This window comes from Oncorhynchus nerka, unplaced genomic scaffold (genome assembly GCF_034236695.1).
Source record: "Oncorhynchus nerka isolate Pitt River unplaced genomic scaffold, Oner_Uvic_2.0 unplaced_scaffold_1161, whole genome shotgun sequence".
Taxonomy (NCBI): domain Eukaryota; kingdom Metazoa; phylum Chordata; class Actinopteri; order Salmoniformes; family Salmonidae; genus Oncorhynchus; species Oncorhynchus nerka.
This window is the reverse complement of record NW_027040163.1, coordinates 67,501-92,500: the sequence shown is the minus strand read 5'-3', so window position 1 is coordinate 92,500 and position 25,000 is coordinate 67,501. Positions and strand designations below refer to the sequence as shown.

The following is a 25,000-nucleotide window of genomic DNA, read 5'->3' as shown; positions in this document are numbered from 1 at the left end:
AGCAAGGTTAGTTTGTATTTCATCCAACAATCTGTGCTACAAATTATGGCTACAGTATATGCAATTTTTTCCACATTTTGAGTGACACAAAGATTCTTATCTAAATGGTGAAAATGCAACAGCTGTTAATCAGACTCACTTTGACTTTATATAGTGCACCAAGAGATAGTTTCTCGCTTACGGCCACACTGTCCTGAGTACGCCTGATCTCGTCTGATCTCAGAAGCTAAGCAGGGTCGGGCCTGGTTAGTACTTGGATGGGAGACCGCCTGGGAATACCAGGTGCTGTAAGCATTTTGTCAACTCTTTGTCCGTTTTTTCCCACAAGGCTGAAATATGTGCCCTCGCTTTGAAATAAGTAAGCAAGGTTAGTTTGTATTTCATCCAACAATCTGTGCTACAAATTATGGCTACAGTATATGCAATTTTTTCCACATTTTGAGTGACACAAAGATTCTTATCTAAATGGTGAAAATGCAACAGCTGTTAATCAGACTCACTTTGACTTTATATAGTGCACCAAGAGATAGTTTCTCGCTTACGGCCACACTGTCCTGAGTACGCCTGATCTCGTCTGATCTCAGAAGCTAAGCAGGGTCGGGCCTGGTTAGTACTTGGATGGGAGACCGCCTGGGAATACCAGGTGCTGTAAGCATTTTGTCAACTCTTTGTCCGTTTTTTCCCACAAGGCTGAAATATGTGCCCTCGCTTTGAAATAAGTAAGCAAGGTTAGTTTGTATTTCATCCAACAATCTGTGCTACAAATTATGGCTACAGTATATGCAATTTTGAGTGACACAAAGATTCTTATCTAAATGGTGAAAATGCAACAGCTGTTAATCAGACTCACTTTGACTTTATATAGTGCACCAAGAGATAGTTTCTCGCTTACGGCCACACTGTCCTGAGTACGCCTGATCTCGTCTGATCTCAGAAGCTAAGCAGGGTCGGGCCTGGTTAGTACTTGGATGGGAGACCGCCTGGGAATACCAGGTGCTGTAAGCATTTTGTCAACTCTTTGTCCGTTTTTTTCCCACAAGGCTGAAATATGTGCCCTCGCTTTGAAATAAGTAAGCAAGGTTAGTTTGTATTTCATCCAACAATCTGTGCTACAAATTATGGCTACAGTATATGCAATTTTTTCACATTTTGAGTGACACAAAGATTCTTATCTAAATGGTGAAAATGCAACAGCTGTTAATCAGACTCACTTTGACTTTATATAGTGCACCAAGAGATAGTTTCTCGCTTACGGCCACACTGTCCTGAGTACGCCTGATCTCGTCTGATCTCAGAAGCTAAGCAGGGTCGGGCCTGGTTAGTACTTGGATGGGAGACCGCCTGGGAATACCAGGTGCTGTAAGCATTTTGTCAACTCTTTGTCCGTTTTTTCCCACAAGGCTGAAATATGTGCCCTCGCTTTGAAATAAGTAAGCAAGGTTAGTTTGTATTTCATCCAACAATCTGTGCTACAAATTATGGCTACAGTATATGCAATTTTGAGTGACACAAAGATTCTTATCTAAATGGTGAAAATGCAACAGCTGTTAATCAGACTCACTTTGACTTTATATAGTGCACCAAGAGATAGTTTCTCGCTTACGGCCACACTGTCCTGAGTACGCCTGATCTCGTCTGATCTCAGAAGCTAAGCAGGGTCGGGCCTGGTTAGTACTTGGATGGGAGACCGCCTGGGAATACCAGGTGCTGTAAGCATTTTGTCAACTCTTTGTCCGTTTTTTTCCCACAAGGCTGAAATATGTGCCCTCGCTTTGAAATAAGTAAGCAAGGTTAGTTTGTATTTCATCCAACAATCTGTGCTACAAATTATGGCTACAGTATATGCAATTTTGAGTGACACAAAGATTCTTATCTAAATGGTGAAAATGCAACAGCTGTTAATCAGACTCACTTTGACTTTATATAGTGCACCAAGAGATAGTTTCTCGCTTACGGCCACACTGTCCTGAGTACGCCTGATCTCGTCTGATCTCAGAAGCTAAGCAGGGTCGGGCCTGGTTAGTACTTGGATGGGAGACCGCCTGGGAATACCAGGTGCTGTAAGCATTTTGTCAACTCTTTGTCCGTTTTTTCCCACAAGGCTGAAATATGTGCCCTCGCTTTGAAATAAGTAAGCAAGGTTAGTTTGTATTTCATCCAACAATCTGTGCTACAAATTATGGCTACAGTATATGCAATTTTGAGTGACACAAAGATTCTTATCTAAATGGTGAAAATGCAACAGCTGTTAATCAGACTCACTTTGACTTTATATAGTGCACCAAGAGATAGTTTCTCGCTTACGGCCACACTGTCCTGAGTACGCCTGATCTCGTCTGATCTCAGAAGCTAAGCAGGGTCGGGCCTGGTTAGTACTTGGATGGGAGACCGCCTGGGAATACCAGGTGCTGTAAGCATTTTGTCAACTCTTTGTCCGTTTTTTCCCACAAGGCTGAAATATGTGCCCTCGCTTTGAAATAAGTAAGCAAGGTTAGTTTGTATTTCATCCAACAATCTGTGCTACAAATTATGGCTACAGTATATGCAATTTTGAGTGACACAAAGATTCTTATCTAAATGGTGAAAATGCAACAGCTGTTAATCAGACTCACTTTGACTTTATATAGTGCACCAAGAGATAGTTTCTCGCTTACGGCCACACTGTCCTGAGTACGCCTGATCTCGTCTGATCTCAGAAGCTAAGCAGGGTCGGGCCTGGTTAGTACTTGGATGGGAGACCGCCTGGGAATACCAGGTGCTGTAAGCATTTTGTCAACTCTTTGTCCGTTTTTTCCCACAAGGCTGAAATATGTGCCCTCGCTTTGAAATAAGTAAGCAAGGTTAGTTTGTATTTCATCCAACAATCTGTGCTACAAATTATGGCTACAGTATATGCAATTTTTTCCACATTTTGAGTGACACAAAGATTCTTATCTAAATGGTGAAAATGCAACAGCTGTTAATCAGACTCACTTTGACTTTATATAGTGCACCAAGAGATAGTTTCTCGCTTACGGCCACACTGTCCTGAGTACGCCTGATCTCGTCTGATCTCAGAAGCTAAGCAGGGTCGGGCCTGGTTAGTACTTGGATGGGAGACCGCCTGGGAATACCAGGTGCTGTAAGCATTTTGTCAACTCTTTGTCCGTTTTTTCCCACAAGGCTGAAATATGTGCCCTCGCTTTGAAATAAGTAAGCAAGGTTAGTTTGTATTTCATCCAACAATCTGTGCTACAAATTATGGCTACAGTATATGCAATTTTGAGTGACACAAAGATTCTTATCTAAATGGTGAAAATGCAACAGCTGTTAATCAGACTCACTTTGACTTTATATAGTGCACCAAGAGATAGTTTCTCGCTTACGGCCACACTGTCCTGAGTACGCCTGATCTCGTCTGATCTCAGAAGCTAAGCAGGGTCGGGCCTGGTTAGTACTTGGATGGGAGACCGCCTGGGAATACCAGGTGCTGTAAGCATTTTGTCAACTCTTTGTCCGTTTTTTCCCACAAGGCTGAAATATGTGCCCTCGCTTTGAAATAAGTAAGCAAGGTTAGTTTGTATTTCATCCAACAATCTGTGCTACAAATTATGGCTACAGTATATGCAATTTTTTCCACATTTTGAGTGACACAAAGATTCTTATCTAAATGGTGAAAATGCAACAGCTGTTAATCAGACTCACTTTGACTTTATATAGTGCACCAAGAGATAGTTTCTCGCTTACGGCCACACTGTCCTGAGTACGCCTGATCTCGTCTGATCTCAGAAGCTAAGCAGGGTCGGGCCTGGTTAGTACTTGGATGGGAGACCGCCTGGGAATACCAGGTGCTGTAAGCATTTTGTCAACTCTTTGTCCGTTTTTTCCCACAAGGCTGAAATATGTGCCCTCGCTTTGAAATAAGTAAGCAAGGTTAGTTTGTATTTCATCCAACAATCTGTGCTACAAATTATGGCTACAGTATATGCAATTTTGAGTGACACAAAGATTCTTATCTAAATGGTGAAAATGCAACAGCTGTTAATCAGACTCACTTTGACTTTATATAGTGCACCAAGAGATAGTTTCTCGCTTACGGCCACACTGTCCTGAGTACGCCTGATCTCGTCTGATCTCAGAAGCTAAGCAGGGTCGGGCCTGGTTAGTACTTGGATGGGAGACCGCCTGGGAATACCAGGTGCTGTAAGCATTTTGTCAACTCTTTGTCCGTTTTTTCCCACAAGGCTGAAATATGTGCCCTCGCTTTGAAATAAGTAAGCAAGGTTAGTTTGTATTTCATCCAACAATCTGTGCTACAAATTATGGCTACAGTATATGCAATTTTTCCACATTTTGAGTGACACAAAGATTCTTATCTAAATGGTGAAAATGCAACAGCTGTTAATCAGACTCACTTTGACTTTATATAGTGCACCAAGAGATAGTTTCTCGCTTACGGCCACACTGTCCTGAGTACGCCTGATCTCGTCTGATCTCAGAAGCTAAGCAGGGTCGGGCCTGGTTAGTACTTGGATGGGAGACCGCCTGGGAATACCAGGTGCTGTAAGCATTTTGTCAACTCTTTGTCCGTTTTTTCCCACAAGGCTGAAATATGTGCCCTCGCTTTGAAATAAGTAAGCAAGGTTAGTTTGTATTTCATCCAACAATCTGTGCTACAAATTATGGCTACAGTATATGCAATTTTGAGTGACACAAAGATTCTTATCTAAATGGTGAAAATGCAACAGCTGTTAATCAGACTCACTTTGACTTTATATAGTGCACCAAGAGATAGTTTCTCGCTTACGGCCACACTGTCCTGAGTACGCCTGATCTCGTCTGATCTCAGAAGCTAAGCAGGGTCGGGCCTGGTTAGTACTTGGATGGGAGACCGCCTGGGAATACCAGGTGCTGTAAGCATTTTGTCAACTCTTTGTCCGTTTTTTCCCACAAGGCTGAAATATGTGCCCTCGCTTTGAAATAAGTAAGCAAGGTTAGTTTGTATTTCATCCAACAATCTGTGCTACAAATTATGGCTACAGTATATGCAATTTTTTCCACATTTTGAGTGACACAAAGATTCTTATCTAAATGGTGAAAATGCAACAGCTGTTAATCAGACTCACTTTGACTTTATATAGTGCACCAAGAGATAGTTTCTCGCTTACGGCCACACTGTCCTGAGTACGCCTGATCTCGTCTGATCTCAGAAGCTAAGCAGGGTCGGGCCTGGTTAGTACTTGGATGGGAGACCGCCTGGGAATACCAGGTGCTGTAAGCATTTTGTCAACTCTTTGTCCGTTCCCACAAGGCTGAAATATGTGCCCTCGCTTTGAAATAAGTAAGCAAGGTTAGTTTGTATTTCATCCAACAATCTGTGCTACAAATTATGGCTACAGTATATGCAATTTTGAGTGACACAAAGATTCTTATCTAAATGGTGAAAATGCAACAGCTGTTAATCAGACTCACTTTGACTTTATATAGTGCACCAAGAGATAGTTTCTCGCTTACGGCCACACTGTCCTGAGTACGCCTGATCTCGTCTGATCTCAGAAGCTAAGCAGGGTCGGGCCTGGTTAGTACTTGGATGGGAGACCGCCTGGGAATACCAGGTGCTGTAAGCATTTTGTCAACTCTTTGTCCGTTTTTCCCACAAGGCTGAAATATGTGCCCTCGCTTTGAAATAAGTAAGCAAGGTTAGTTTGTATTTCATCCAACAATCTGTGCTACAAATTATGGCTACAGTATATGCAATTTTTTCCACATTTTGAGTGACACAAAGATTCTTATCTAAATGGTGAAAATGCAACAGCTGTTAATCAGACTCACTTTGACTTTATATAGTGCACCAAGAGATAGTTTCTCGCTTACGGCCACACTGTCCTGAGTACGCCTGATCTCGTCTGATCTCAGAAGCTAAGCAGGGTCGGGCCTGGTTAGTACTTGGATGGGAGACCGCCTGGGAATACCAGGTGCTGTAAGCATTTTGTCAACTCTTTGTCCGTTTTTTCCCACAAGGCTGAAATATGTGCCCTCGCTTTGAAATAAGTAAGCAAGGTTAGTTTGTATTTCATCCAACAATCTGTGCTACAAATTATGGCTACAGTATATGCAATTTTGAGTGACACAAAGATTCTTATCTAAATGGTGAAAATGCAACAGCTGTTAATCAGACTCACTTTGACTTTATATAGTGCACCAAGAGATAGTTTCTCGCTTACGGCCACACTGTCCTGAGTACGCCTGATCTCGTCTGATCTCAGAAGCTAAGCAGGGTCGGGCCTGGTTAGTACTTGGATGGGAGACCGCCTGGGAATACCAGGTGCTGTAAGCATTTTGTCAACTCTTTGTCCGTTTTTTCCCACAAGGCTGAAATATGTGCCCTCGCTTTGAAATAAGTAAGCAAGGTTAGTTTGTATTTCATCCAACAATCTGTGCTACAAATTATGGCTACAGTATATGCAACATTTTGAGTGACACAAAGATTCTTATCTAAATGGTGAAAATGCAACAGCTGTTAATCAGACTCACTTTGACTTTATATAGTGCACCAAGAGATAGTTTCTCGCTTACGGCCACACTGTCCTGAGTACGCCTGATCTCGTCTGATCTCAAGCTAAGCAGGGTCGGGCCTGGTTAGTACTTGGATGGGAGACCGCCTGGGAATACCAGGTGCTGTAAGCATTTTGTCAACTCTTTGTCCGTTTTTTCCCACAAGGCTGAAATATGTGCCCTCGCTTTGAAATAAGTAAGCAAGGTTAGTTTGTATTTCATCCAACAATCTGTGCTACAAATTATGGCTACAGTATATGCAATTTTTTCCACATTTTGAGTGACACAAAGATTCTTATCTAAATGGTGAAAATGCAACAGCTGTTAATCAGACTCACTTTGACTTTATATAGTGCACCAAGAGATAGTTTCTCGCTTACGGCCACACTGTCCTGAGTACGCCTGATCTCGTCTGATCTCAGAAGCTAAGCAGGGTCGGGCCTGGTTAGTACTTGGATGGGAGACCGCCTGGGAATACCAGGTGCTGTAAGCATTTTGTCAACTCTTTGTCCGTTTTTTCCCACAAGGCTGAAATATGTGCCCTCGCTTTGAAATAAGTAAGCAAGGTTAGTTTGTATTTCATCCAACAATCTGTGCTACAAATTATGGCTACAGTATATGCAATTTTTTCCACATTTTGAGTGACACAAAGATTCTTATCTAAATGGTGAAAATGCAACAGCTGTTAATCAGACTCACTTTGACTTTATATAGTGCACCAAGAGATAGTTTCTCGCTTACGGCCACACTGTCCTGAGTACGCCTGATCTCGTCTGATCTCAGAAGCTAAGCAGGGTCGGGCCTGGTTAGTACTTGGATGGGAGACCGCCTGGGAATACCAGGTGCTGTAAGCATTTTGTCAACTCTTTGTCCGTTTTTTCCCACAAGGCTGAAATATGTGCCCTCGCTTTGAAATAAGTAAGCAAGGTTAGTTTGTATTTCATCCAACAATCTGTGCTACAAATTATGGCTACAGTATATGCAATTTTGAGTGACACAAAGATTCTTATCTAAATGGTGAAAATGCAACAGCTGTTAATCAGACTCACTTTGACTTTATATAGTGCACCAAGAGATAGTTTCTCGCTTACGGCCACACTGTCCTGAGTACGCCTGATCTCGTCTGATCTCAGAAGCTAAGCAGGGTCGGGCCTGGTTAGTACTTGGATGGGAGACCGCCTGGGAATACCAGGTGCTGTAAGCATTTTGTCAACTCTTTGTCCGTTTTTTCCCACAAGGCTGAAATATGTGCCCTCGCTTTGAAATAAGTAAGCAAGGTTAGTTTGTATTTCATCCAACAATCTGTGCTACAAATTATGGCTACAGTATATGCAATTTTTCCACATTTTGAGTGACACAAAGATTCTTATCTAAATGGTGAAAATGCAACAGCTGTTAATCAGACTCACTTTGACTTTATATAGTGCACCAAGAGATAGTTTCTCGCTTACGGCCACACTGTCCTGAGTACGCCTGATCTCGTCTGATCTCAGAAGCTAAGCAGGGTCGGGCCTGGTTAGTACTTGGATGGGAGACCGCCTGGGAATACCAGGTGCTGTAAGCATTTTGTCAACTCTTTGTCCGTTTTTTTCCCACAAGGCTGAAATATGTGCCCTCGCTTTGAAATAAGTAAGCAAGGTTAGTTTGTATTTCATCCAACAATCTGTGCTACAAATTATGGCTACAGTATATGCAATTTTGAGTGACACAAAGATTCTTATCTAAATGGTGAAAATGCAACAGCTGTTAATCAGACTCACTTTGACTTTATATAGTGCACCAAGAGATAGTTTCTCGCTTACGGCCACACTGTCCTGAGTACGCCTGATCTCGTCTGATCTCAGAAGCTAAGCAGGGTCGGGCCTGGTTAGTACTTGGATGGGAGACCGCCTGGGAATACCAGGTGCTGTAAGCATTTTGTCAACTCTTTGTCCGTTTTTTCCCACAAGGCTGAAATATGTGCCCTCGCTTTGAAATAAGTAAGCAAGGTTAGTTTGTATTTCATCCAACAATCTGTGCTACAAATTATGGCTACAGTATATGCAATTTTTTCCACATTTTGAGTGACACAAAGATTCTTATCTAAATGGTGAAAATGCAACAGCTGTTAATCAGACTCACTTTGACTTTATATAGTGCACCAAGAGATAGTTTCTCGCTTACGGCCACACTGTCCTGAGTACGCCTGATCTCGTCTGATCTCAGAAGCTAAGCAGGGTCGGGCCTGGTTAGTACTTGGAATTGGAGACCGCCTGGGAATACCAGGTGCTGTAAGCATTTTGTCAACTCTTTGTCCGTTTTTTCCCACAAGGCTGAAATATGTGCCCTCGCTTTGAAATAAGTAAGCAAGGTTAGTTTGTATTTCATCCAACAATCTGTGCTACAAATTATGGCTACAGTATATGCAATTTTGAGTGACACAAAGATTCTTATCTAAATGGTGAAAATGCAACAGCTGTTAATCAGACTCACTTTGACTTTATATAGTGCACCAAGAGATAGTTTCTCGCTTACGGCCACACTGTCCTGAGTACGCCTGATCTCGTCTGATCTCAGAAGCTAAGCAGGGTCGGGCCTGGTTAGTACTTGGATGGGAGACCGCCTGGGAATACCAGGTGCTGTAAGCATTTTGTCAACTCTTTGTCCGTTTTTTCCCACAAGGCTGAAATATGTGCCCTCGCTTTGAAATAAGTAAGCAAGGTTAGTTTGTATTTCATCCAACAATCTGTGCTACAAATTATGGCTACAGTATATGCAATTTTTTCCACATTTTGAGTGACACAAAGATTCTTATCTAAATGGTGAAAATGCAACAGCTGTTAATCAGACTCACTTTGACTTTATATAGTGCACCAAGAGATAGTTTCTCGCTTACGGCCACACTGTCCTGAGTACGCCTGATCTCGTCTGATCTCAGAAGCTAAGCAGGGTCGGGCCTGGTTAGTACTTGGATGGGAGACCGCCTGGGAATACCAGGTGCTGTAAGCATTTTGTCAACTCTTTGTCCGTTTTTTCCCACAAGGCTGAAATATGTGCCCTCGCTTTGAAATAAGTAAGCAAGGTTAGTTTGTATTTCATCCAACAATCTGTGCTACAAATTATGGCTACAGTATATGCAATTTTTTGAGTGACACAAAGATTCTTATCTAAATGGTGAAAATGCAACAGCTGTTAATCAGACTCACTTTGACTTTATATAGTGCACCAAGAGATAGTTTCTCGCTTACGGCCACACTGTCCTGAGTACGCCTGATCTCGTCTGATCTCAGAAGCTAAGCAGGGTCGGGCCTGGTTAGTACTTGGATGGGAGACCGCCTGGGAATACCAGGTGCTGTAAGCATTTTGTCAACTCTTTGTCCGTTTTTTCCCACAAGGCTGAAATATGTGCCCTCGCTTTGAAATAAGTAAGCAAGGTTAGTTTGTATTTCATCCAACAATCTGTGCTACAAATTATGGCTACAGTATATGCAATTTTGAGTGACACAAAGATTCTTATCTAAATGGTGAAAATGCAACAGCTGTTAATCAGACTCACTTTGACTTTATATAGTGCACCAAGAGATAGTTTCTCGCTTACGGCCACACTGTCCTGAGTACGCCTGATCTCGTCTGATCTCAGAAGCTAAGCAGGGTCGGGCCTGGTTAGTACTTGGATGGGAGACCGCCTGGGAATACCAGGTGCTGTAAGCATTTTGTCAACTCTTTGTCCGTTTTTTCCCACAAGGCTGAAATATGTGCCCTCGCTTGAAATAAGTAAGCAAGGTTAGTTTGTATTTCATCCAACAATCTGTGCTACAAATTATGGCTACAGTATATGCAATTTTTTCCACATTTTGAGTGACACAAAGATTCTTATCTAAATGGTGAAAATGCAACAGCTGTTAATCAGACTCACTTTGACTTTATATAGTGCACCAAGAGATAGTTTCTCGCTTACGGCCACACTGTCCTGAGTACGCCTGATCTCGTCTGATCTCAGAAGCTAAGCAGGGTCGGGCCTGGTTAGTACTTGGATGGGAGACCGCCTGGGAATACCAGGTGCTGTAAGCATTTTGTCAACTCTTTGTCCGTTTTTTCCCACAAGGCTGAAATATGTGCCCTCGCTTTGAAATAAGTAAGCAAGGTTAGTTTGTATTTCATCCAACAATCTGTGCTACAAATTATGGCTACAGTATATGCAATTTTGAGTGACACAAAGATTCTTATCTAAATGGTGAAAATGCAACAGCTGTTAATCAGACTCACTTTGACTTTATATAGTGCACCAAGAGATAGTTTCTCGCTTACGGCCACACTGTCCTGAGTACGCCTGATCTCGTCTGATCTCAGAAGCTAAGCAGGGTCGGGCCTGGTTAGTACTTGGATGGGAGACCGCCTGGGAATACCAGGTGCTGTAAGCATTTTGTCAACTCTTTGTCCGTTTTTTCCCACAAGGCTGAAATATGTGCCCTCGCTTTGAAATAAGTAAGCAAGGTTAGTTTGTATTTCATCCAACAATCTGTGCTACAAATTATGGCTACAGTATATGCAATTTTGAGTGACACAAAGATTCTTATCTAAATGGTGAAAATGCAACAGCTGTTAATCAGACTCACTTTGACTTTATATAGTGCACCAAGAGATAGTTTCTCGCTTACGGCCACACTGTCCTGAGTACGCCTGATCTCGTCTGATCTCAGAAGCTAAGCAGGGTCGGGCCTGGTTAGTACTTGGATGGGAGACCGCCTGGGAATACCAGGTGCTGTAAGCATTTTGTCAACTCTTTGTCCGTTTTTTCCCACAAGGCTGAAATATGTGCCCTCGCTTTGAAATAAGTAAGCAAGGTTAGTTTGTATTTCATCCAACAATCTGTGCTACAAATTATGGCTACAGTATATGCAATTTTTTCCACATTTTGAGTGACACAAAGATTCTTATCTAAATGGTGAAAATGCAACAGCTGTTAATCAGACTCACTTTGACTTTATATAGTGCACCAAGAGATAGTTTCTCGCTTACGGCCACACTGTCCTGAGTACGCCTGATCTCGTCTGATCTCAGAAGCTAAGCAGGGTCGGGCCTGGTTAGTACTTGGATGGGAGACCGCCTGGGAATACCAGGTGCTGTAAGCATTTTGTCAACTCTTTGTCCGTTTTTTCCCACAAGGCTGAAATATGTGCCCTCGCTTTGAAATAAGTAAGCAAGGTTAGTTTGTATTTCATCCAACAATCTGTGCTACAAATTATGGCTACAGTATATGCCACATTTTGAGTGACACAAAGATTCTTATCTAAATGGTGAAAATGCAACAGCTGTTAATCAGACTCACTTTGACTTTATATAGTGCACCAAGAGATAGTTTCTCGCTTACGGCCACACTGTCCTGAGTACGCCTGATCTCGTCTGATCTCAGAAGCTAAGCAGGGTCGGGCCTGGTTAGTACTTGGATGGGAGACCGCCTGGGAATACCAGGTGCTGTAAGCATTTTGTCAACTCTTTGTCCGTTTTTTCCCACAAGGCTGAAATATGTGCCCTCGCTTTGAAATAAGTAAGCAAGGTTAGTTTGTATTTCATCCAACAATCTGTGCTACAAATTATGGCTACAGTATATGCAATTTTTTCCACATTTTGAGTGACACAAAGATTCTTATCTAAATGGTGAAAATGCAACAGCTGTTAATCAGACTCACTTTGACTTTATATAGTGCACCAAGAGATAGTTTCTCGCTTACGGCCACACTGTCCTGAGTACGCCTGATCTCGTCTGATCTCAGAACTAAGCAGGGTCGGGCCTGGTTAGTACTTGGATGGGAGACCGCCTGGGAATACCAGGTGCTGTAAGCATTTTGTCAACTCTTTGTCCGTTTTTTTTCCCACAAGGCTGAAATATGTGCCCTCGCTTTGAAATAAGTAAGCAAGGTTAGTTTGTATTTCATCCAACAATCTGTGCTACAAATTATGGCTACAGTATATGCAATTTTTTCCACATTTTGAGTGACACAAAGATTCTTATCTAAATGGTGAAAATGCAACAGCTGTTAATCAGACTCACTTTGACTTTATATAGTGCACCAAGAGATAGTTTCTCGCTTACGGCCACACTGTCCTGAGTACGCCTGATCTCGTCTGATCTCAGAAGCTAAGCAGGGTCGGGCCTGGTTAGTACTTGGATGGGAGACCGCCTGGGAATACCAGGTGCTGTAAGCATTTTGTCAACTCTTTGTCCGTTTTTTCCCACAAGGCTGAAATATGTGCCCTCGCTTTGAAATAAGTAAGCAAGGTTAGTTTGTATTTCATCCAACAATCTGTGCTACAAATTATGGCTACAGTATATGCAATTTTTTCCACATTTTGAGTGACACAAAGATTCTTATCTAAATGGTGAAAATGCAACAGCTGTTAATCAGACTCACTTTGACTTTATATAGTGCACCAAGAGATAGTTTCTCGCTTACGGCCACACTGTCCTGAGTACGCCTGATCTCGTCTGATCTCAGAAGCTAAGCAGGGTCGGGCCTGGTTAGTACTTGGATGGGAGACCGCCTGGGAATACCAGGTGCTGTAAGCATTTTGTCAACTCTTTGTCCGTTTTTTTCCCACAAGGCTGAAATATGTGCCCTCGCTTTGAAATAAGTAAGCAAGGTTAGTTTGTATTTCATCCAACAATCTGTGCTACAAATTATGGCTACAGTATATGCAACATTTTGAGTGACACAAAGATTCTTATCTAAATGGTGAAAATGCAACAGCTGTTAATCAGACTCACTTTGACTTTATATAGTGCACCAAGAGATAGTTTCTCGCTTACGGCCACACTGTCCTGAGTACGCCTGATCTCGTCTGATCTCAGAAGCTAAGCAGGGTCGGGCCTGGTTAGTACTTGGATGGGAGACCGCCTGGGAATACCAGGTGCTGTAAGCATTTTGTCAACTCTTTGTCCGTTTTTTTCCCACAAGGCTGAAATATGTGCCCTCGCTTTGAAATAAGTAAGCAAGGTTAGTTTGTATTTCATCCAACAATCTGTGCTACAAATTATGGCTACAGTATATGCAATTTTTTCCACATTTTGAGTGACACAAAGATTCTTATCTAAATGGTGAAAATGCAACAGCTGTTAATCAGACTCACTTTGACTTTATATAGTGCACCAAGAGATAGTTTCTCGCTTACGGCCACACTGTCCTGAGTACGCCTGATCTCGTCTGATCTCAGAAGCTAAGCAGGGTCGGGCCTGGTTAGTACTTGGATGGGAGACCGCCTGGGAATACCAGGTGCTGTAAGCATTTGTCAACTCTTTGTCCGTTTTTTCCCACAAGGCTGAAATATGTGCCCTCGCTTTGAAATAAGTAAGCAAGGTTAGTTTGTATTTCATCCAACAATCTGTGCTACAAATTATGGCTACAGTATATGCAATTTTGAGTGACACAAAGATTCTTATCTAAATGGTGAAAATGCAACAGCTGTTAATCAGACTCACTTTGACTTTATATAGTGCACCAAGAGATAGTTTCTCGCTTACGGCCACACTGTCCTGAGTACGCCTGATCTCGTCTGATCTCAGAAGCTAAGCAGGGTCGGGCCTGGTTAGTACTTGGATGGGAGACCGCCTGGGAATACCAGGTGCTGTAAGCATTTTGTCAACTCTTTGTCCGTTTTTTCCCACAAGGCTGAAATATGTGCCCTCGCTTTGAAATAAGTAAGCAAGGTTAGTTTGTATTTCATCCAACAATCTGTGCTACAAATTATGGCTACAGTATATGCAATTTTGAGTGACACAAAGATTCTTATCTAAATGGTGAAAATGCAACAGCTGTTAATCAGACTCACTTTGACTTTATATAGTGCACCAAGAGATAGTTTCTCGCTTACGGCCACACTGTCCTGAGTACGCCTGATCTCGTCTGATCTCAGAAGCTAAGCAGGGTCGGGCCTGGTTAGTACTTGGATGGGAGACCGCCTGGGAATACCAGGTGCTGTAAGCATTTTGTCAACTCTTTGTCCGTTTTTTCCCACAAGGCTGAAATATGTGCCCTCGCTTTGAAATAAGTAAGCAAGGTTAGTTTGTATTTCATCCAACAATCTGTGCTACAAATTATGGCTACAGTATATGCAATTTTGAGTGACACAAAGATTCTTATCTAAATGGTGAAAATGCAACAGCTGTTAATCAGACTCACTTTGACTTTATATAGTGCACCAAGAGATAGTTTCTCGCTTACGGCCACACTGTCCTGAGTACGCCTGATCTCGTCTGATCTCAGAAGCTAAGCAGGGTCGGGCCTGGTTAGTACTTGGATGGGAGACCGCCTGGGAATACCAGGTGCTGTAAGCATTTTGTCAACTCTTTGTCCGTTTTTTTCCCACAAGGCTGAAATATGTGCCCTCGCTTTGAAATAAGTAAGCAAGGTTAGTTTGTATTTCATCCAACAATCTGTGCTACAAATTATGGCTACAGTATATGCAATTTTTTCCACATTTTGAGTGACACAAAGATTCTTATCTAAATGGTGAAAATGCAACAGCTGTTAATCAGACTCACTTTGACTTTATATAGTGCACCAAGAGATAGTTTCTCGCTTACGGCCACACTGTCCTGAGTACGCCTGATCTCGTCTGATCTCAGAAGCTAAGCAGGGTCGGGCCTGGTTAGTACTTGGATGGGAGACCGCCTGGGAATACCAGGTGCTGTAAGCATTTTGTCAACTCTTTGTCCGTTTTTTTCCCACAAGGCTGAAATATGTGCCCTCGCTTTGAAATAAGTAAGCAAGGTTAGTTTGTATTTCATCCAACAATCTGTGCTACAAATTATGGCTACAGTATATGCAATTTTGAGTGACACAAAGATTCTTATCTAAATGGTGAAAATGCAACAGCTGTTAATCAGACTCACTTTGACTTTATATAGTGCACCAAGAGATAGTTTCTCGCTTACGGCCACACTGTCCTGAGTACGCCTGATCTCGTCTGATCTCAGAAGCTAAGCAGGGTCGGGCCTGGTTAGTACTTGGATGGGAGACCGCCTGGGAATACCAGGTGCTGTAAGCATTTTGTCAACTCTTTGTCCGTTTTTTCCCACAAGGCTGAAATATGTGCCCTCGCTTTGAAATAAGTAAGCAAGGTTAGTTTGTATTTCATCCAACAATCTGTGCTACAAATTATGGCTACAGTATATGCAATTTTTCCACATTTTGAGTGACACAAAGATTCTTATCTAAATGGTGAAAATGCAACAGCTGTTAATCAGACTCACTTTGACTTTATATAGTGCACCAAGAGATAGTTTCTCGCTTACGGCCACACTGTCCTGAGTACGCCTGATCTCGTCTGATCTCAGAAGCTAAGCAGGGTCGGGCCTGGTTAGTACTTGGATGGGAGACCGCCTGGGAATACCAGGTGCTGTAAGCATTTTGTCAACTCTTTGTCCGTTTTTTCCCACAAGGCTGAAATATGTGCCCTCGCTTTGAAATAAGTAAGCAAGGTTAGTTTGTATTTCATCCAACAATCTGTGCTACAAATTATGGCTACAGTATATGCAATTTTTTCCACATTTTGAGTGACACAAAGATTCTTATCTAAATGGTGAAAATGCAACAGCTGTTAATCAGACTCACTTTGACTTTATATAGTGCACCAAGAGATAGTTTCTCGCTTACGGCCACACTGTCCTGAGTACGCCTGATCTCGTCTGATCTCAGAAGCTAAGCAGGGTCGGGCCTGGTTAGTACTTGGATGGGAGACCGCCTGGGAATACCAGGTGCTGTAAGCATTTTGTCAACTCTTTGTCCGTTTTTTCCCACAAGGCTGAAATATGTGCCCTCGCTTTGAAATAAGTAAGCAAGGTTAGTTTGTATTTCATCCAACAATCTGTGCTACAAATTATGGCTACAGTATATGCAATTTTGAGTGACACAAAGATTCTTATCTAAATGGTGAAAATGCAACAGCTGTTAATCAGACTCACTTTGACTTTATATAGTGCACCAAGAGATAGTTTCTCGCTTACGGCCACACTGTCCTGAGTACGCCTGATCTCGTCTGATCTCAGAAGCTAAGCAGGGTCGGGCCTGGTTAGTACTTGGATGGGAGACCGCCTGGGAATACCAGGTGCTGTAAGCATTTTGTCAACTCTTTGTCCGTTTTTTCCCACAAGGCTGAAATATGTGCCCTCGCTTTGAAATAAGTAAGCAAGGTTAGTTTGTATTTCATCCAACAATCTGTGCTACAAATTATGGCTACAGTATATGCAATTTTGAGTGACACAAAGATTCTTATCTAAATGGTGAAAATGCAACAGCTGTTAATCAGACTCACTTTGACTTTATATAGTGCACCAAGAGATAGTTTCTCGCTTACGGCCACACTGTCCTGAGTACGCCTGATCTCGTCTGATCTCAGAAGCTAAGCAGGGTCGGGCCTGGTTAGTACTTGGATGGGAGACCGCCTGGGAATACCAGGTGCTGTAAGCATTTTGTCAACTCTTTGTCCGTTTTTTCCCACAAGGCTGAAATATGTGCCCTCGCTTTGAAATAAGTAAGCAAGGTTAGTTTGTATTTCATCCAACAATCTGTGCTACAAATTATGGCTACAGTATATGCAATTTTTTCCACATTTTGAGTGACACAAAGATTCTTATCTAAATGGTGAAAATGCAACAGCTGTTAATCAGACTCACTTTGACTTTATATAGTGCACCAAGAGATAGTTTCTCGCTTACGGCCACACTGTCCTGAGTACGCCTGATCTCGTCTGATCTCAGAAGCTAAGCAGGGTCGGGCCTGGTTAGTACTTGGATGGGAGACCGCCTGGGAATACCAGGTGCTGTAAGCATTTTGTCAACTCTTTGTCCGTTTTTTCCCACAAGGCTGAAATATGTGCCCTCGCTTTGAAATAAGTAAGCAAGGTTAGTTTGTATTTCATCCAACAATCTGTGCTACAAATTATGGCTACAGTATATGCAATTTTTCCACATTTTGAGTGACACAAAGATTCTTATCTAAATGGTGAAAATGCAACAGCTGTTAATCAGACTCACTTTGACTTTATATAGTGCACCAAGAGATAGTTTCTCGCTTACGGCCACACTGTCCTGAGTACGCCTGATCTCGTCTGATCTCAGAAGCTAAGCAGGGTCGGGCCTGGTTAGTACTTGGATGGGAGACCGCCTGGGAATACCAGGTGCTGTAAGCATTTTGTCAACTCTTTGTCCGTTTTTTCCCACAAGGCTGAAATATGTGCCCTCGCTTTGAAATAAGTAAGCAAGGTTAGTTTGTATTTCATCCGCAACAATCTGTGCTACAAATTATGGCTACAGTATATGCAATTTTTCCACATTTTGAGTGACACAAAGATTCTTATCTAAATGGTGAAAATGCAACAGCTGTTAATCAGACTCACTTTGACTTTATATAGTGCACCAAGAGATAGTTTCTCGCTTACGGCCACACTGTCCTGAGTACGCCTGATCTCGTCTGATCTCAGAAGCTAAGCAGGGTCGGGCCTGGTTAGTACTTGGATGGGAGACCGCCTGGGAATACCAGGTGCTGTAAGCATTTTGTCAACTCTTTGTCCGTTTTTTCCCACAAGGCTGAAATATGTGCCCTCGCTTTGAAATAAGTAAGCAAGGTTAGTTTGTATTTCATCCAACAATCTGTGCTACAAATTATGGCTACAGTATATGCAATTTTTTCCACATTTTGAGTGACACAAAGATTCTTATCTAAATGGTGAAAATGCAACAGCTGTTAATCAGACTCACTTTGACTTTATATAGTGCACCAAGAGATAGTTTCTCGCTTACGGCCACACTGTCCTGAGTACGCCTGATCTCGTCTGATCTCAGAAGCTAAGCAGGGTCGGGCCTGGTTAGTACTTGGATGGGAGACCGCCTGGGAATACCAGGTGCTGTAAGCATTTTGTCAACTCTTTGTCCGTTTTTTCCCACAAGGCTGAAATATGTGCCCTCGCTTTGAAATAAGTAAGCAAGGTTAGTTTGTATTTCATCCAACAATCTGTGCTACAAATTATGGCTACAGTATATGCAATTTTTTCCACATTTTGAGTGACACAAAGATTCTTATCTAAATGGTGAAAATGCAACAGCTGTTAATCAGACTCACTTTGACTTTATATAGTGCACCAAGAGATAGTTTCTCGCTTACGGCCACACTGTCCTGAGTACGCCTGATCTCGTCTGATCTCAGAAGCTAAGCAGGGTCGGGCCTGGTTAGTACTTGGATGGGAGACCGCCTGGGAATACCAGGTGCTGTAAGCATTTTGTCAACTCTTTGTCCGTTTTTTCCCACAAGGCTGAAATATGTGCCCTCGCTTTGAAATAAGTAAGCAAGGTTAGTTTGTATTTCATCCAACAATCTGTGCTACAAATTATGGCTACAGTATATGCAATTTTTTCCACATTTTGAGTGACACAAAGATTCTTATCTAAATGGTGAAAATGCAACAGCTGTTAATCAGACTCACTTTGACTTTATATAGTGCACCAAGAGATAGTTTCTCGCTTACGGCCACACTGTCCTGAGTACGCCTGATCTCGTCTGATCTCAGAAGCTAAGCAGGGTCGGGCCTGGTTAGTACTTGGATGGGAGACCGCCTGGGAATACCAGGTGCTGTAAGCATTTTGTCAACTCTTTGTCCGTTTTTTCCCACAAGGCTGAAATATGTGCCCTCGCTTTGAAATAAGTAAGCAAGGTTAGTTTGTATTTCATCCAACAATCTGTGCTACAAATTATGGCTACAGTATATGCAATTTTGAGTGACACAAAGATTCTTATCTAAATGGTGAAAATGCAACAGCTGTTAATCAGACTCACTTTGACTTTATATAGTGCACCAAGAGATAGTTTCTCGCTTACGGCCACACTGTCCTGAGTACGCCTGATCTCGTCTGATCTCAGAAGCTAAGCAGGGTCGGGCCTGGTTAGTACTTGGATGGGAGACCGCCTGGGAATACCAGGTGCTGTAAGCATTTTGTCAACTCTTTGTCCGTTTTTTCCCACAAGGCTGAAATATGTGCCCTCGCTTTGAAATAAGTAAGCAAGGTTAGTTTGTATTTCATCCAACAATCTGTGCTACAAATTATGGCTACAGTATATGCAATTTTTTCCACATTTTGAGTGACACAAAGATTCTTATCTAAATGGTGAAAATGCAACAGCTGTTAATCAGACTCACTTTGACTTTATATAGTGCACCAAGAGATAGTTTCTCGCTTACGGCCACACTGTCCTGAGTACGCCTGATCTCGTCTGATCTCAGAAGCTAAGCAGGGTCGGGCCTGGTTAGTACTTGGATGGGAGACCGCCTGGGAATACCAGGTGCTGTAAGCATTTTGTCAACTCTTTGTCCGTTTTTTTCCCACAAGGCTGAAATATGTGCCCTCGCTTTGAAATAAGTAAGCAAGGTTAGTTTGTATTTCATCCAACAATCTGTGCTACAAATTATGGCTACAGTATATGCAATTTTTTCCACATTTTGAGTGACACAAAGATTCTTATCTAAATGGTGAAAATGCAACAGCTGTTAATCAGACTCACTTTGACTTTATATAGTGCACCAAGAGATAGTTTCTCGCTTACGGCCACACTGTCCTGAGTACGCCTGATCTCGTCTGATCTCAGAAGCTAAGCAGGGTCGGGCCTGGTTAGTACTTGGATGGGAGACCGCCTGGGAATACCAGGTGCTGTAAGCATTTTGTCAACTCTTTGTCCGTTTTTTTCCCACAAGGCTGAAATATGTGCCCTCGCTTTGAAATAAGTAAGCAAGGTTAGTTTGTATTTCATCCAACAATCTGTGCTACAAATTATGGCTACAGTATATGCAATTTTGAGTGACACAAAGATTCTTATCTAAATGGTGAAAATGCAACAGCTGTTAATCAGACTCACTTTGACTTTATATAGTGCACCAAGAGATAGTTTCTCGCTTACGGCCACACTGTCCTGAGTACGCCTGATCTCGTCTGATCTCAGAAGCTAAGCAGGGTCGGGCCTGGTTAGTACTTGGATGGGAGACCGCCTGGGAATACCAGGTGCTGTAAGCATTTTGTCAACTCTTTGTCCGTTTTTTCCCACAAGGCTGAAATATGTGCCCTCGCTTTGAAATAAGTAAGCAAGGTTAGTTTGTATTTCATCCAACAATCTGTGCTACAAATTATGGCTACAGTATATGCAATTTTGAGTGACACAAAGATTCTTATCTAAATGGTGAAAATGCAACAGCTGTTAATCAGACTCACTTTGACTTTATATAGTGCACCAAGAGATAGTTTCTCGCTTACGGCCACACTGTCCTGAGTACGCCTGATCTCGTCTGATCTCAGAAGCTAAGCAGGGTCGGGCCTGGTTAGTACTTGGATGGGAGACCGCCTGGGAATACCAGGTGCTGTAAGCATTTTGTCAACTCTTTGTCCGTTTTTTCCCACAAGGCTGAAATATGTGCCCTCGCTTTGAAATAAGTAAGCAAGGTTAGTTTGTATTTCATCCAACAATCTGTGCTACAAATTATGGCTACAGTATATGCAATTTTTTCCACATTTTGAGTGACACAAAGATTCTTATCTAAATGGTGAAAATGCAACAGCTGTTAATCAGACTCACTTTGACTTTATATAGTGCACCAAGAGATAGTTTCTCGCTTACGGCCACACTGTCCTGAGTACGCCTGATCTCGTCTGATCTCAGAAGCTAAGCAGGGTCGGGCCTGGTTAGTACTTGGATGGGAGACCGCCTGGGAATACCAGGTGCTGTAAGCATTTTGTCAACTCTTTGTCCGTTTTTCCCACAAGGCTGAAATATGTGCCCTCGCTTTGAAATAAGTAAGCAAGGTTAGTTTGTATTTCATCCAACAATCTGTGCTACAAATTATGGCTACAGTTTTGCAATTTTGAGTGACACAAAGATTCTTATCTAAATGGTGAAAATGCAACAGCTGTTAATCAGACTCACTTTGACTTTATATAGTGCACCAAGAGATAGTTTCTCGCTTACGGCCACACTGTCCTGAGTACGCCTGATCTCGTCTGATCTCAGAAGCTAAGCAGGGTCGGGCCTGGTTAGTACTTGGATGGGAGACCGCCTGGGAATACCAGGTGCTGTAAGCATTTTGTCAACTCTTTGTCCGTTTTTTTCCCACAAGGCTGAAATATGTGCCCTCGCTTTGAAATAAGTAAGCAAGGTTAGTTTGTATTTCATCCAACAATCTGTGCTACAAATTATGGCTACAGTATATGCAATTTTTTCCACATTTTGAGTGACACAAAGATTCTTATCTAAATGGTGAAAATGCAACAGCTGTTAATCAGACTCACTTTGACTTTATATAGTGCACCAAGAGATAGTTTCTCGCTTACGGCCACACTGTCCTGAGTACGCCTGATCTCGTCTGATCTCAGAAGCTAAGCAGGGTCGGGCCTGGTTAGTACTTGGATGGGAGACCGCCTGGGAATACCAGGTGCTGTAAGCATTTTGTCAACTCTTTGTCCGTTTTTTCCCACAAGGCTGAAATATGTGCCCTCGCTTTGAAATAAGTAAGCAAGGTTAGTTTGTATTTCATCCAACAATCTGTGCTACAAATTATGGCTACAGTATATGCAATTTTTTCCACATTTTGAGTGACACAAAGATTCTTATCTAAATGGTGAAAATGCAACAGCTGTTAATCAGACTCACTTTGACTTTATATAGTGCACCAAGAGATAGTTTCTCGCTTACGGCCACACTGTCCTGAGTACGCCTGATCTCGTCTGATCTCAGAAGCTAAGCAGGGTCGGGCCTGGTTAGTACTTGGATGGGAGACCGCCTGGGAATACCAGGTGCTGTAAGCATTTTGTCAACTCTTTGTCCGTTTTTTTCCCACAAGGCTGAAATATGTGCCCTCGCTTTGAAATAAGTAAGCAAGGTTAGTTTGTATTTCATCCAACAATCTGTGCTACAAATTATGGCTACAGTATATGCAATTTTTTCCACATTTTGAGTGACACAAAGATTCTTATCTAAATGGTGAAAATGCAACAGCTGTTAATCAGACTCACTTTGACTTTATATAGTGCACCAAGAGATAGTTTCTCGCTTACGGCCACACTGTCCTGAGTACGCCTGATCTCGTCTGATCTCAGAAGCTAAGCAGGGTCGGGCCTGGTTAGTACTTGGATGGGAGACCGCCTGGGAATACCAGGTGCTGTAAGCATTTTGTCAACTCTTTGTCCGTTTTTTTTTCCCACAAGGCTGAAATATGTGCCCTCGCTTTGAAATAAGTAAGCAAGGTTAGTTTGTATTTCATCCAACAATCTGTGCTACAAATTATGGCTACAGTATATGCAATTTTTTCCACATTTTGAGTGACACAAAGATTCTTATCTAAATGGTGAAAATGCAACAGCTGTTAATCAGACTCACTTTGACTTTATATAGTGCACCAAGAGATAGTTTCTCGCTTACGGCCACACTGTCCTGAGTACGCCTGATCTCGTCTGATCTCAGAAGCTAAGCAGGGTCGGGCCTGGTTAGTACTTGGATGGGAGACCGCCTGGGAATACCAGGTGCTGTAAGCATTTTGTCAACTCTTTGTCCGTTTTTTTCCCACAAGGCTGAAATATGTGCCCTCGCTTTGAAATAAGTAAGCAAGGTTAGTTTGTATTTCATCCAACAATCTGTGCTACAAATTATGGCTACAGTATATGCAATTTTTTCCACATTTTGAGTGACACAAAGATTCTTATCTAAATGGTGAAAATGCAACAGCTGTTAATCAGACTCACTTTGACTTTATATAGTGCACCAAGAGATAGTTTCTCGCTACGGCCACACTGTCCTGAGTACGCCTGATCTCGTCTGATCTCAGAAGCTAAGCAGGGTCGGGCCTGGTTAGTACTTGGATGGGAGACCGCCTGGGAATACCAGGTGCTGTAAGCATTTTGTCAACTCTTTGTCCGTTTTTTCCCACAAGGCTGAAATATGTGCCCTCGCTTTGAAATAAGTAAGCAAGGTTAGTTTGTATTTCATCCAACAATCTGTGCTACAAATTATGGCTACAGTATATGCAATTTTTCCACATTTTGAGTGACACAAAGATTCTTATCTAAATGGTGAAAATGCAACAGCTGTTAATCAGACTCACTTTGACTTTATATAGTGCACCAAGAGATAGTTTCTCGCTTACGGCCACACTGTCCTGAGTACGCCTGATCTCGTCTGATCTCAGAAGCTAAGCAGGGTCGGGCCTGGTTAGTACTTGGATGGGAGACCGCCTGGGAATACCAGGTGCTGTAAGCATTTTGTCAACTCTTTGTCCGTTTTTTTCCCACAAGGCTGAAATATGTGCCCTCGCTTTGAAATAAGTAAGCAAGGTTAGTTTGTATTTCATCCAACAATCTGTGCTACAAATTATGGCTACAGTATATGCAATTTTTCCACATTTTGAGTGACACAAAGATTCTTATCTAAATGGTGAAAATGCAACAGCTGTTAATCAGACTCACTTTGACTTTATATAGTGCACCAAGAGATAGTTTCTCGCTTACGGCCACACTGTCCTGAGTACGCCTGATCTCGTCTGATCTCAGAAGCTAAGCAGGGTCGGGCCTGGTTAGTACTTGGATGGGAGACCGCCTGGGAATACCAGGTGCTGTAAGCATTTTGTCAACTCTTTGTCCGTTTTTTCCCACAAGGCTGAAATATGTGCCCTCGCTTTGAAATAAGTAAGCAAGGTTAGTTTGTATTTCATCCAACAATCTGTGCTACAAATTATGGCTACAGTATATGCAATTTTTTCCACATTTTGAGTGACACAAAGATTCTTATCTAAATGGTGAAAATGCAACAGCTGTTAATCAGACTCACTTTGACTTTATATAGTGCACCAAGAGATAGTTTCTCGCTTACGGCCACACTGTCCTGAGTACGCCTGATCTCGTCTGATCTCAGAAGCTAAGCAGGGTCGGGCCTGGTTAGTACTTGGATGGGAGACCGCCTGGGAATACCAGGTGCTGTAAGCATTTTGTCAACTCTTTGTCCGTTTTTTTCCCACAAGGCTGAAATATGTGCCCTCGCTTTGAAATAAGTAAGCAAGGTTAGTTTGTATTTCATCCAACAATCTGTGCTACAAATTATGGCTACAGTATATGCAATTTTTTCCACATTTTGAGTGACACAAAGATTCTTATCTAAATGGTGAAAATGCAACAGCTGTTAATCAGACTCACTTTGACTTTATATAGTGCACCAAGAGATAGTTTCTCGCTTACGGCCACACTGTCCTGAGTACGCCTGATCTCGTCTGATCTCAGAAGCTAAGCAGGGTCGGGCCTGGTTAGTACTTGGATGGGAGACCGCCTGGGAATACCAGGTGCTGTAAGCATTTTGTCAACTCTTTGTCCGTTTTTTTCCCACAAGGCTGAAATATGTGCCCTCGCTTTGAAATAAGTAAGCAAGGTTAGTTTGTATTTCATCCAACAATCTGTGCTACAAATTATGGC

At 42.3% G+C, this 25,000-nt stretch overlaps 66 non-coding genes and 4 pseudogenes across 66 annotated transcripts; all 70 read left to right on the top strand.

Annotated features, from left to right (window-relative positions):
- Window positions 1-175: 175 nt before the first annotated feature.
- On the top strand, window positions 176-294 carry LOC135569404 (5S ribosomal RNA). Its single transcript, XR_010462992.1, has one exon. It is a non-coding gene; the product is annotated as a 5S ribosomal RNA (ribosomal RNA).
- Window positions 295-536: 242 nt separating this feature from the next.
- LOC135569403 (5S ribosomal RNA) lies at window positions 537-655 on the top strand. The gene has a single exon (XR_010462991.1). It is a non-coding gene; the product is annotated as a 5S ribosomal RNA (ribosomal RNA).
- Window positions 656-886: 231 nt separating this feature from the next.
- On the top strand, window positions 887-1,005 carry LOC135569402 (5S ribosomal RNA). Its single transcript, XR_010462990.1, has one exon. It is a non-coding gene; the product is annotated as a 5S ribosomal RNA (ribosomal RNA).
- Window positions 1,006-1,247: 242 nt separating this feature from the next.
- On the top strand, window positions 1,248-1,366 carry LOC135569401 (5S ribosomal RNA). Its single transcript, XR_010462989.1, has one exon. It is a non-coding gene; the product is annotated as a 5S ribosomal RNA (ribosomal RNA).
- Window positions 1,367-1,597: 231 nt separating this feature from the next.
- Window positions 1,598-1,716, top strand: LOC135569400 (5S ribosomal RNA). Its single transcript, XR_010462988.1, has one exon. It is a non-coding gene; the product is annotated as a 5S ribosomal RNA (ribosomal RNA).
- Window positions 1,717-1,948: 232 nt separating this feature from the next.
- LOC135569399 (5S ribosomal RNA) lies at window positions 1,949-2,067 on the top strand. Its single transcript, XR_010462987.1, has one exon. It is a non-coding gene; the product is annotated as a 5S ribosomal RNA (ribosomal RNA).
- A 231-nt stretch (window positions 2,068-2,298) lies between these two features.
- Window positions 2,299-2,417, top strand: LOC135569398 (5S ribosomal RNA). Its single transcript, XR_010462986.1, has one exon. It is a non-coding gene; the product is annotated as a 5S ribosomal RNA (ribosomal RNA).
- Window positions 2,418-2,648: 231 nt separating this feature from the next.
- On the top strand, window positions 2,649-2,767 carry LOC135569396 (5S ribosomal RNA). The gene has a single exon (XR_010462984.1). It is a non-coding gene; the product is annotated as a 5S ribosomal RNA (ribosomal RNA).
- A 242-nt stretch (window positions 2,768-3,009) lies between these two features.
- LOC135569395 (5S ribosomal RNA) lies at window positions 3,010-3,128 on the top strand. Its single transcript, XR_010462982.1, has one exon. It is a non-coding gene; the product is annotated as a 5S ribosomal RNA (ribosomal RNA).
- A 231-nt stretch (window positions 3,129-3,359) lies between these two features.
- On the top strand, window positions 3,360-3,478 carry LOC135569394 (5S ribosomal RNA). Its single transcript, XR_010462981.1, has one exon. It is a non-coding gene; the product is annotated as a 5S ribosomal RNA (ribosomal RNA).
- A 242-nt stretch (window positions 3,479-3,720) lies between these two features.
- On the top strand, window positions 3,721-3,839 carry LOC135569393 (5S ribosomal RNA). The gene has a single exon (XR_010462980.1). It is a non-coding gene; the product is annotated as a 5S ribosomal RNA (ribosomal RNA).
- Window positions 3,840-4,070: 231 nt separating this feature from the next.
- On the top strand, window positions 4,071-4,189 carry LOC135569392 (5S ribosomal RNA). The gene has a single exon (XR_010462979.1). It is a non-coding gene; the product is annotated as a 5S ribosomal RNA (ribosomal RNA).
- Window positions 4,190-4,430: 241 nt separating this feature from the next.
- On the top strand, window positions 4,431-4,549 carry LOC135569391 (5S ribosomal RNA). The gene has a single exon (XR_010462978.1). It is a non-coding gene; the product is annotated as a 5S ribosomal RNA (ribosomal RNA).
- A 231-nt stretch (window positions 4,550-4,780) lies between these two features.
- Window positions 4,781-4,899, top strand: LOC135569389 (5S ribosomal RNA). The gene has a single exon (XR_010462977.1). It is a non-coding gene; the product is annotated as a 5S ribosomal RNA (ribosomal RNA).
- A 242-nt stretch (window positions 4,900-5,141) lies between these two features.
- On the top strand, window positions 5,142-5,260 carry LOC135569388 (5S ribosomal RNA). Its single transcript, XR_010462976.1, has one exon. It is a non-coding gene; the product is annotated as a 5S ribosomal RNA (ribosomal RNA).
- A 227-nt stretch (window positions 5,261-5,487) lies between these two features.
- On the top strand, window positions 5,488-5,606 carry LOC135569387 (5S ribosomal RNA). Its single transcript, XR_010462975.1, has one exon. It is a non-coding gene; the product is annotated as a 5S ribosomal RNA (ribosomal RNA).
- A 241-nt stretch (window positions 5,607-5,847) lies between these two features.
- LOC135569386 (5S ribosomal RNA) lies at window positions 5,848-5,966 on the top strand. Its single transcript, XR_010462974.1, has one exon. It is a non-coding gene; the product is annotated as a 5S ribosomal RNA (ribosomal RNA).
- A 231-nt stretch (window positions 5,967-6,197) lies between these two features.
- LOC135569384 (5S ribosomal RNA) lies at window positions 6,198-6,316 on the top strand. Its single transcript, XR_010462972.1, has one exon. It is a non-coding gene; the product is annotated as a 5S ribosomal RNA (ribosomal RNA).
- A 233-nt stretch (window positions 6,317-6,549) lies between these two features.
- On the top strand, window positions 6,550-6,666 carry LOC135569707 (5S ribosomal RNA; annotated as a pseudogene).
- Window positions 6,667-6,908: 242 nt separating this feature from the next.
- LOC135569383 (5S ribosomal RNA) lies at window positions 6,909-7,027 on the top strand. The gene has a single exon (XR_010462971.1). It is a non-coding gene; the product is annotated as a 5S ribosomal RNA (ribosomal RNA).
- Window positions 7,028-7,269: 242 nt separating this feature from the next.
- LOC135569382 (5S ribosomal RNA) lies at window positions 7,270-7,388 on the top strand. Its single transcript, XR_010462970.1, has one exon. It is a non-coding gene; the product is annotated as a 5S ribosomal RNA (ribosomal RNA).
- Window positions 7,389-7,619: 231 nt separating this feature from the next.
- On the top strand, window positions 7,620-7,738 carry LOC135569381 (5S ribosomal RNA). Its single transcript, XR_010462969.1, has one exon. It is a non-coding gene; the product is annotated as a 5S ribosomal RNA (ribosomal RNA).
- Window positions 7,739-7,979: 241 nt separating this feature from the next.
- On the top strand, window positions 7,980-8,098 carry LOC135569380 (5S ribosomal RNA). The gene has a single exon (XR_010462968.1). It is a non-coding gene; the product is annotated as a 5S ribosomal RNA (ribosomal RNA).
- A 232-nt stretch (window positions 8,099-8,330) lies between these two features.
- Window positions 8,331-8,449, top strand: LOC135569379 (5S ribosomal RNA). Its single transcript, XR_010462967.1, has one exon. It is a non-coding gene; the product is annotated as a 5S ribosomal RNA (ribosomal RNA).
- Window positions 8,450-8,691: 242 nt separating this feature from the next.
- On the top strand, window positions 8,692-8,811 carry LOC135569706 (5S ribosomal RNA; annotated as a pseudogene).
- A 231-nt stretch (window positions 8,812-9,042) lies between these two features.
- LOC135569378 (5S ribosomal RNA) lies at window positions 9,043-9,161 on the top strand. The gene has a single exon (XR_010462966.1). It is a non-coding gene; the product is annotated as a 5S ribosomal RNA (ribosomal RNA).
- A 242-nt stretch (window positions 9,162-9,403) lies between these two features.
- On the top strand, window positions 9,404-9,522 carry LOC135569377 (5S ribosomal RNA). The gene has a single exon (XR_010462965.1). It is a non-coding gene; the product is annotated as a 5S ribosomal RNA (ribosomal RNA).
- Window positions 9,523-9,755: 233 nt separating this feature from the next.
- On the top strand, window positions 9,756-9,874 carry LOC135569376 (5S ribosomal RNA). Its single transcript, XR_010462964.1, has one exon. It is a non-coding gene; the product is annotated as a 5S ribosomal RNA (ribosomal RNA).
- Window positions 9,875-10,105: 231 nt separating this feature from the next.
- Window positions 10,106-10,224, top strand: LOC135569375 (5S ribosomal RNA). The gene has a single exon (XR_010462963.1). It is a non-coding gene; the product is annotated as a 5S ribosomal RNA (ribosomal RNA).
- Window positions 10,225-10,465: 241 nt separating this feature from the next.
- Window positions 10,466-10,584, top strand: LOC135569373 (5S ribosomal RNA). The gene has a single exon (XR_010462961.1). It is a non-coding gene; the product is annotated as a 5S ribosomal RNA (ribosomal RNA).
- A 231-nt stretch (window positions 10,585-10,815) lies between these two features.
- On the top strand, window positions 10,816-10,934 carry LOC135569372 (5S ribosomal RNA). Its single transcript, XR_010462960.1, has one exon. It is a non-coding gene; the product is annotated as a 5S ribosomal RNA (ribosomal RNA).
- Window positions 10,935-11,165: 231 nt separating this feature from the next.
- Window positions 11,166-11,284, top strand: LOC135569371 (5S ribosomal RNA). Its single transcript, XR_010462959.1, has one exon. It is a non-coding gene; the product is annotated as a 5S ribosomal RNA (ribosomal RNA).
- Window positions 11,285-11,526: 242 nt separating this feature from the next.
- On the top strand, window positions 11,527-11,645 carry LOC135569370 (5S ribosomal RNA). Its single transcript, XR_010462958.1, has one exon. It is a non-coding gene; the product is annotated as a 5S ribosomal RNA (ribosomal RNA).
- A 233-nt stretch (window positions 11,646-11,878) lies between these two features.
- LOC135569369 (5S ribosomal RNA) lies at window positions 11,879-11,997 on the top strand. The gene has a single exon (XR_010462957.1). It is a non-coding gene; the product is annotated as a 5S ribosomal RNA (ribosomal RNA).
- Window positions 11,998-12,239: 242 nt separating this feature from the next.
- LOC135569704 (5S ribosomal RNA) lies at window positions 12,240-12,357 on the top strand (annotated as a pseudogene).
- Window positions 12,358-12,601: 244 nt separating this feature from the next.
- LOC135569367 (5S ribosomal RNA) lies at window positions 12,602-12,720 on the top strand. The gene has a single exon (XR_010462955.1). It is a non-coding gene; the product is annotated as a 5S ribosomal RNA (ribosomal RNA).
- A 242-nt stretch (window positions 12,721-12,962) lies between these two features.
- Window positions 12,963-13,081, top strand: LOC135569366 (5S ribosomal RNA). The gene has a single exon (XR_010462954.1). It is a non-coding gene; the product is annotated as a 5S ribosomal RNA (ribosomal RNA).
- Window positions 13,082-13,315: 234 nt separating this feature from the next.
- LOC135569365 (5S ribosomal RNA) lies at window positions 13,316-13,434 on the top strand. The gene has a single exon (XR_010462953.1). It is a non-coding gene; the product is annotated as a 5S ribosomal RNA (ribosomal RNA).
- Window positions 13,435-13,677: 243 nt separating this feature from the next.
- Window positions 13,678-13,796, top strand: LOC135569364 (5S ribosomal RNA). Its single transcript, XR_010462952.1, has one exon. It is a non-coding gene; the product is annotated as a 5S ribosomal RNA (ribosomal RNA).
- Window positions 13,797-14,026: 230 nt separating this feature from the next.
- LOC135569363 (5S ribosomal RNA) lies at window positions 14,027-14,145 on the top strand. The gene has a single exon (XR_010462951.1). It is a non-coding gene; the product is annotated as a 5S ribosomal RNA (ribosomal RNA).
- A 231-nt stretch (window positions 14,146-14,376) lies between these two features.
- LOC135569361 (5S ribosomal RNA) lies at window positions 14,377-14,495 on the top strand. The gene has a single exon (XR_010462949.1). It is a non-coding gene; the product is annotated as a 5S ribosomal RNA (ribosomal RNA).
- A 231-nt stretch (window positions 14,496-14,726) lies between these two features.
- Window positions 14,727-14,845, top strand: LOC135569360 (5S ribosomal RNA). Its single transcript, XR_010462948.1, has one exon. It is a non-coding gene; the product is annotated as a 5S ribosomal RNA (ribosomal RNA).
- Window positions 14,846-15,088: 243 nt separating this feature from the next.
- Window positions 15,089-15,207, top strand: LOC135569359 (5S ribosomal RNA). Its single transcript, XR_010462947.1, has one exon. It is a non-coding gene; the product is annotated as a 5S ribosomal RNA (ribosomal RNA).
- A 232-nt stretch (window positions 15,208-15,439) lies between these two features.
- LOC135569358 (5S ribosomal RNA) lies at window positions 15,440-15,558 on the top strand. The gene has a single exon (XR_010462946.1). It is a non-coding gene; the product is annotated as a 5S ribosomal RNA (ribosomal RNA).
- Window positions 15,559-15,799: 241 nt separating this feature from the next.
- On the top strand, window positions 15,800-15,918 carry LOC135569357 (5S ribosomal RNA). The gene has a single exon (XR_010462945.1). It is a non-coding gene; the product is annotated as a 5S ribosomal RNA (ribosomal RNA).
- A 242-nt stretch (window positions 15,919-16,160) lies between these two features.
- LOC135569356 (5S ribosomal RNA) lies at window positions 16,161-16,279 on the top strand. The gene has a single exon (XR_010462944.1). It is a non-coding gene; the product is annotated as a 5S ribosomal RNA (ribosomal RNA).
- A 231-nt stretch (window positions 16,280-16,510) lies between these two features.
- On the top strand, window positions 16,511-16,629 carry LOC135569355 (5S ribosomal RNA). Its single transcript, XR_010462943.1, has one exon. It is a non-coding gene; the product is annotated as a 5S ribosomal RNA (ribosomal RNA).
- Window positions 16,630-16,860: 231 nt separating this feature from the next.
- On the top strand, window positions 16,861-16,979 carry LOC135569354 (5S ribosomal RNA). Its single transcript, XR_010462942.1, has one exon. It is a non-coding gene; the product is annotated as a 5S ribosomal RNA (ribosomal RNA).
- Window positions 16,980-17,221: 242 nt separating this feature from the next.
- Window positions 17,222-17,340, top strand: LOC135569353 (5S ribosomal RNA). The gene has a single exon (XR_010462941.1). It is a non-coding gene; the product is annotated as a 5S ribosomal RNA (ribosomal RNA).
- Window positions 17,341-17,581: 241 nt separating this feature from the next.
- On the top strand, window positions 17,582-17,700 carry LOC135569352 (5S ribosomal RNA). The gene has a single exon (XR_010462940.1). It is a non-coding gene; the product is annotated as a 5S ribosomal RNA (ribosomal RNA).
- A 243-nt stretch (window positions 17,701-17,943) lies between these two features.
- On the top strand, window positions 17,944-18,062 carry LOC135569350 (5S ribosomal RNA). The gene has a single exon (XR_010462938.1). It is a non-coding gene; the product is annotated as a 5S ribosomal RNA (ribosomal RNA).
- A 242-nt stretch (window positions 18,063-18,304) lies between these two features.
- On the top strand, window positions 18,305-18,423 carry LOC135569349 (5S ribosomal RNA). Its single transcript, XR_010462937.1, has one exon. It is a non-coding gene; the product is annotated as a 5S ribosomal RNA (ribosomal RNA).
- A 242-nt stretch (window positions 18,424-18,665) lies between these two features.
- Window positions 18,666-18,784, top strand: LOC135569348 (5S ribosomal RNA). Its single transcript, XR_010462936.1, has one exon. It is a non-coding gene; the product is annotated as a 5S ribosomal RNA (ribosomal RNA).
- Window positions 18,785-19,026: 242 nt separating this feature from the next.
- LOC135569347 (5S ribosomal RNA) lies at window positions 19,027-19,145 on the top strand. Its single transcript, XR_010462935.1, has one exon. It is a non-coding gene; the product is annotated as a 5S ribosomal RNA (ribosomal RNA).
- A 231-nt stretch (window positions 19,146-19,376) lies between these two features.
- LOC135569346 (5S ribosomal RNA) lies at window positions 19,377-19,495 on the top strand. The gene has a single exon (XR_010462934.1). It is a non-coding gene; the product is annotated as a 5S ribosomal RNA (ribosomal RNA).
- A 242-nt stretch (window positions 19,496-19,737) lies between these two features.
- On the top strand, window positions 19,738-19,856 carry LOC135569345 (5S ribosomal RNA). Its single transcript, XR_010462933.1, has one exon. It is a non-coding gene; the product is annotated as a 5S ribosomal RNA (ribosomal RNA).
- Window positions 19,857-20,099: 243 nt separating this feature from the next.
- LOC135569344 (5S ribosomal RNA) lies at window positions 20,100-20,218 on the top strand. Its single transcript, XR_010462932.1, has one exon. It is a non-coding gene; the product is annotated as a 5S ribosomal RNA (ribosomal RNA).
- A 232-nt stretch (window positions 20,219-20,450) lies between these two features.
- On the top strand, window positions 20,451-20,569 carry LOC135569343 (5S ribosomal RNA). Its single transcript, XR_010462931.1, has one exon. It is a non-coding gene; the product is annotated as a 5S ribosomal RNA (ribosomal RNA).
- Window positions 20,570-20,800: 231 nt separating this feature from the next.
- Window positions 20,801-20,919, top strand: LOC135569342 (5S ribosomal RNA). Its single transcript, XR_010462930.1, has one exon. It is a non-coding gene; the product is annotated as a 5S ribosomal RNA (ribosomal RNA).
- Window positions 20,920-21,161: 242 nt separating this feature from the next.
- Window positions 21,162-21,280, top strand: LOC135569341 (5S ribosomal RNA). Its single transcript, XR_010462929.1, has one exon. It is a non-coding gene; the product is annotated as a 5S ribosomal RNA (ribosomal RNA).
- A 229-nt stretch (window positions 21,281-21,509) lies between these two features.
- Window positions 21,510-21,628, top strand: LOC135569339 (5S ribosomal RNA). Its single transcript, XR_010462927.1, has one exon. It is a non-coding gene; the product is annotated as a 5S ribosomal RNA (ribosomal RNA).
- Window positions 21,629-21,871: 243 nt separating this feature from the next.
- Window positions 21,872-21,990, top strand: LOC135569338 (5S ribosomal RNA). Its single transcript, XR_010462926.1, has one exon. It is a non-coding gene; the product is annotated as a 5S ribosomal RNA (ribosomal RNA).
- A 242-nt stretch (window positions 21,991-22,232) lies between these two features.
- LOC135569337 (5S ribosomal RNA) lies at window positions 22,233-22,351 on the top strand. The gene has a single exon (XR_010462925.1). It is a non-coding gene; the product is annotated as a 5S ribosomal RNA (ribosomal RNA).
- Window positions 22,352-22,594: 243 nt separating this feature from the next.
- Window positions 22,595-22,713, top strand: LOC135569336 (5S ribosomal RNA). The gene has a single exon (XR_010462924.1). It is a non-coding gene; the product is annotated as a 5S ribosomal RNA (ribosomal RNA).
- Window positions 22,714-22,958: 245 nt separating this feature from the next.
- LOC135569335 (5S ribosomal RNA) lies at window positions 22,959-23,077 on the top strand. Its single transcript, XR_010462923.1, has one exon. It is a non-coding gene; the product is annotated as a 5S ribosomal RNA (ribosomal RNA).
- Window positions 23,078-23,320: 243 nt separating this feature from the next.
- Window positions 23,321-23,438, top strand: LOC135569691 (5S ribosomal RNA; annotated as a pseudogene).
- A 241-nt stretch (window positions 23,439-23,679) lies between these two features.
- LOC135569334 (5S ribosomal RNA) lies at window positions 23,680-23,798 on the top strand. The gene has a single exon (XR_010462922.1). It is a non-coding gene; the product is annotated as a 5S ribosomal RNA (ribosomal RNA).
- Window positions 23,799-24,040: 242 nt separating this feature from the next.
- On the top strand, window positions 24,041-24,159 carry LOC135569333 (5S ribosomal RNA). The gene has a single exon (XR_010462921.1). It is a non-coding gene; the product is annotated as a 5S ribosomal RNA (ribosomal RNA).
- A 242-nt stretch (window positions 24,160-24,401) lies between these two features.
- LOC135569332 (5S ribosomal RNA) lies at window positions 24,402-24,520 on the top strand. The gene has a single exon (XR_010462920.1). It is a non-coding gene; the product is annotated as a 5S ribosomal RNA (ribosomal RNA).
- A 243-nt stretch (window positions 24,521-24,763) lies between these two features.
- Window positions 24,764-24,882, top strand: LOC135569331 (5S ribosomal RNA). The gene has a single exon (XR_010462919.1). It is a non-coding gene; the product is annotated as a 5S ribosomal RNA (ribosomal RNA).
- The last annotated feature ends 118 nt before the right edge of the window (window positions 24,883-25,000 follow it).